The 5,359-nt window shown below is 31.7% G+C and overlaps 1 long non-coding RNA gene across 1 annotated transcript; it reads right to left on the bottom strand.

Annotated features, from left to right (window-relative positions):
• Positions 1 to 2,495: 2,495 nt before the first annotated feature.
• LOC115997658 lies at positions 2,496 to 3,340 on the bottom strand. Its single transcript, XR_004093771.1, has 2 exons — positions 3,061 to 3,340; positions 2,496 to 2,915 (listed from the first exon to the last, which is right to left on the bottom strand). It is a non-coding gene; the product is annotated as an uncharacterized LOC115997658 (long non-coding RNA).
• Positions 3,341 to 5,359: the final 2,019 nt, after the last annotated feature.

Below are 5,359 nucleotides of genomic sequence, written 5' to 3'. Positions count from 1 at the left end.
GTGTCCTGAAAATTGAACTTTTTTGGTTGATCAAAATAAATATTTTCCCTTAATTTCATTTTACTTGAGTACACAAACACTCAAAAATCTAAAAAAAAAAACTTCCGAAAGTCATCTTTTGGGTTCCAAACAAACCCTTAATTGCATTTGACAATTTATATGGGCTACCATTTGTTAGTAGTAGTTTTAGAAGTTTTTGGGGTTTCTTTCGTTCTTTGGGCTTAACACAGACATCTTCTTGTAGCCCATTTATTTGTTACACTGTTTATATTTCAGCACATTTCAGCCATCTTGTGTGCTTCAGCCTTCATTAAGGGTGTGTTTGGAAGCTCGGAAAATGATTTCCGAAAATCATTTTCCGGGCTTCGTGTCTTTGACAACAACAGGAAAATGTGGTCAACGGAAAACATTTTCCGTTGACCACAGAAAATCAATACAAAATTCCGGAAAACAACTCCTGGACAAAAAGTCCAGAAGTCGTTTTGAAATGGGAACAAGGCTCCATAGCGTCGACGGACTGGTTTCCGCCGGAAACCGGGCAGCCGCTGTCCCTTTTTAAAAAAAATATTTTTAATTAATTAATTTATTTATTTAAAATAAATATTATTAGTTTATATATTTTTATATTTTAAATAAAATAAAATAATAAAAATATATAATTATATATTTCTACTCATTTTCCGGAAAATGAACCAAACACCCAAAGACAGTTTTCCGGAGTACATCCAAACACGGAAAATGAACTCATTTTCCAGAAAATAACTCATTTTCCAGAAAACATTTTCAGAAGTCATTTTTCTGCTTTCCAAACGCACCCTAAAATTATTTTAGACTTAATGATTGAATGGTGTTGTAGCCATACATATTCCGGGTTTTATTTTTATTTTTAAACTATTTGATATATTGGACTTTCTATACTTTTGGTGGTGGATTTTGTGTTATTTCATATTTGATTTGAAATTTCTAAATAAAATATTTCTTTTGGTCATCATTTAATCATATCCTTATAATGTATTTATTTTTGCAAATTCAGTCATATTATTTTAATATTTTTTCAAATTTGATATCAAGTAACTGAGTAAGATTGAGTCCAACCAAAAAACAGGACAAAAAAAAAAGAGTCAAGAATATAATGTAATCAAATTAAAATGATGATAGGACTATATGCCACTATGCTCAAAAACAAAATTAATATTAAAACTAACTCAATTAGTCAATTTAAGTCTTAAGTTTTGATAATAAATAAATAAATGATATTCATTCCATAATATTGATCCATATAAAAAAAAAAGTAAAAAAATAAAAATAAAAACAAAAACAATTTGGCGAACAAATATATACTTTTACAACAAATTTGGTTCACAAAATTAAATTTTTGAGAAATAAAAATCTTATTTAATAGAAAATGAAATAAGCAAAGAATAGAATATGAATTCTATTTTATTTTATTGTTTGGTATACTAAAAGACTAAACTTTTTTTTTTGAGTACTACTAACTCTATTACAATAGAGTATCTATTCATAGCTACTTTCTCAACCACACACTGATTAGATAAAGGCAAACTAGACATTACAAAAAGTAAGTTATTAATAAGAACTCTATAAATCTATAATAGCCAAACCCCCTTCCCCTCCTTGAAATAGTTTGGTCCATGATAGGATTTGGACCTGCGACAGCTGCTAGCCAATACTATGGATCATGGTTTATATTGACTATTTAACTTAAAAGTTCCTTTTTAATATACTATGGATCATGGTTTATCTTGTAAGGTGGAAGTATATGATTTTTTTTTATATATTATCAAATAATGTACATTCAATACATAAATAATGTATTTTTAGTATATTAAAAATGTATTTTACATTCATGACCACACAGCTATATGAACCATGGTTCACACAATAATTTGCCGGCCTCTTACTAGCGAAACAAAGTTTATAAACTTTGAGTTGATAGCTAGATTTCAAACTAATACTCCGTAGAGATATACTAAGGATGTGTTTGGTAGTTTTTAGAACACTACTATGGGTTTGGATTACCCCCTCAATTGAAAAACTCATTCCCTAATAAAATAGGTTTCATTCCATTATTCCTCCTCAACCGCTTCCCATAACTATTTAGATTTTTGTTTTTATTTTTTTTTGTTCATATTAGTGTTTTGGATGTCTTTATATTACAATCAGTTGTCTTAATTCGATTAAGAAAACGTTAACAAGAAATTATGCAATTGATAATGGAGAAGAGTAAAATGTGAAAAATGTTAGAGTTGATGTATAGACCACTAGGTGTACAATACTAGCCAGATTGGTTTATTTTATAGAGGGGTTTGAATGTATAGACGACTAGGTGTACAATACTGGTTGGATTGATTTTTTTTCATATGAGGGGTTTGAATTCTCAACCTATGTTAAGGAATGAGAGTACACGATCACTCACGTCACTCGAGCGGGTTGATGTACAAAATTTTAATTAGCTAAAATTAAACTTAAATATCTTGAATGCAACTAAAGAGCACACTTCTTATTAAAGCACGCACAAACAGCATGCAAATCAAACATACGAAACAGGTATTGTAGGCAACTACATAGGAGTCATAATTTATCTAGTGCAAACACTCAATATATATAGGTACTTGGATAGTGATTGGGAGTTTTGTTTTTATTTTTCTGCTACCAAATGAAAACATACTAAAATTAAAGCACATACACATACTCATACATATCCACCAAGTCAACACCTTAATATATTTATTTATTTTGAGAAAACCATAATTAAGACGTAGTGGATCCGATCCGGAGAAGATGAGATGGATCTGAGTTAGCTAGGAAGCTAGGAACAACATCTGCAGCAAAGGATGTCCAGACAGCATTCGCAGGTTTCATAACAGCAGCAGCAGCAACATAGTGCGAACAAACTGCATCACCAAATTAAAGTACGTAGTACAACACAAACATCATCTCATCTCATCTTCGAGAGAGAAATTAAATTAAAACCAAACAACAAAAAGGATAGTTATAAAGAATTATATATTGAAGATAATGCAATGTATGCTAACTAACCAAGCATAGCAGCAGCCTTTATCCTGGTGTCGTTGTTTGACATGTTCGACGACTCTTTCGTGATGCATACGCTGCAGAAATGGCGCTTCCATTCTACCCCTCATTGCTTTCACCGTTAGTTTCTGATCTGACCAGATTGCTATATTATCTAAAGGAAGTGTGTGTATTTATGTGATTTAATATGCTTGTGGTAAGGAATGAAAGCACGTTGTCTCTCCCATACCATACTTATAATACCACATGCCAACACCTTATTTGCTTGACGTTTTTTTTGTCAGACGAGGCATCTCTTGAACAGACGAGATGATGGAGTTTAATTGAACTCTCGACCGCTCTTAAAGAATGCATGAAAGTGCATATATAGCCACTTAAGCCAATCAAGTTGATTCTTTTTATTTGTTACCAAGTACTATACAATTTCAAACCCACCACCACTACCGGATGATGTGCATTGAGTAAATTTCACTCATATGTAACTAGGAAGGTTGTCCTATGAATATTTATTTACATAGTATCTTAGTGTGATTTACTCTTTTTGTGTAATTGTGAGCTATTATATAAAAAAGGATTTACTCAATATATAACATACTCTCATATAATGACCAAGTTTGTACTTTGTACCAAAAGAAGTGTATTTAATATATGAAATTAAAATAAAAAATAATGACTCCCAACTAACTAGGTTGGTAGCAAGGCAAGTAGGCAATAACTACCAATTGTGGCATGGGGGTGTTAGGTTTGACAAAAATGAGATTTGTGATTTGGGGATACGTGACATAGGATTCCTTCGTCGTCCTTATTATCTACGAGGCTTGGGGTTGCTAATTATGACTAGGTTTATCTTCCATTACGAGCTTTAATCCAAAATAATATTCAAATTATGTGTTTAAAGTTTGACATAGTCTATATCTACGATTAATAATTTATGTGTCGATAAATAAATAAATTAAAAATAATTAAAATGATAACTATAAACACATAAATTGTTGACTTGAGACACTAATATGTTATAAGTCTCCCGTCAACAATTTATGTGTCTACAGTTAATAGTTTGCGTGTTTATAGTTACCATGTTATGTGCATTCAATTTATTCACAAATATATAAATTGCTAACTGAAGGTATAGAATACGTGAATTGTAAATACATACTTTTTGGACCAGGGTCCACAATGCAATATGGACCTTGGTCTATGAATCCATGGTATAACAATTGGTTAGGGTTGTGGCTCTAGTTAATAAGCTTGATGCAATGGAATTACAGTAAAAATTGTATCTTTTCTACAAAGTCAACTATGACATTGACTTTAAATCCACCTCTTAAGTCAAGTGCAATTAATCTCATATACTATTTTCATAGGTAGCGAACTAAAGGTATCTTTATTTCTAGCCAATGACCTTGTGGTCTAGTGGCATCCGGTAGTGGCATTTGGTTGTACCTCATGTTGGCAGGTTCGAGCTGACTCTTTGTGCTTCAGTAGGTTGAGAAAGTAGTTTATGAACAGATACTACATTGTAACCGAATCAATAGTACTCAAAAAAGAGAATAAAAGGTATCTTTATTTCTGTAATATTCTCTCGCTTTAAAAAGCGAGCTCTACTTCAACATCATCGAATTTACAATTCTTTCACTATTTTTGTTACATCTCTACAATGCTCACTCACTTTCAAATTAAAGTGGACTTACTCTCATATCACATTCAATAATCATTACATTATGATCAATTGTCTCAAATTTCTTTTAATTTTTGTATTATTAAAACCTTTATTTCCAGGTTATATACATAACCAAATATCAATATTGATAATCATTCCAATTCCACCCTACTCCCAAACATGCAAATATTTTCACCAAAACTCATTACCATTACCAAGTATATGATTCCCATTCTGATTTCGATTTTCTTGTGCGAACCAAACACACCTTATAGCTAATAAATGAACACACACAAAGGGAAGTCGAAGAATAATACACGCTATAATTTAAAGGCTAAAGTGCCATCCCACACCATGAACCATAAGCCATTCTTCATGCCGCACCCTAATCTTTCATAAGTGCTATTTCAATGCATAAACCATAAATTTTTTTCCACCTAGACTTTTTAGCAGGTTTCTTATAGGTTCCCGGTAATAATCCGGTGACATGGAATTTTTTATTTTTTTTATTTGTGTTTTTTCATATTTTTCTTGCGCCTTTCAGCAGTCGGCGATTTGAAGTCATCACGGAAGCACCTAGCTACACGAGCAATGACGTCCACTGTAAATTTGCATGCATAAATACATTCAGGACAACCCACCTCC

This window comes from Ipomoea triloba, chromosome 11 (genome assembly GCF_003576645.1).
Source record: "Ipomoea triloba cultivar NCNSP0323 chromosome 11, ASM357664v1".
Lineage (NCBI taxonomy): Eukaryota > Viridiplantae > Streptophyta > Magnoliopsida > Solanales > Convolvulaceae > Ipomoea > Ipomoea triloba.
The sequence above is the reverse complement of the archived record's forward strand: the minus strand, read 5'-3'. Positions and strand labels throughout refer to the sequence as shown.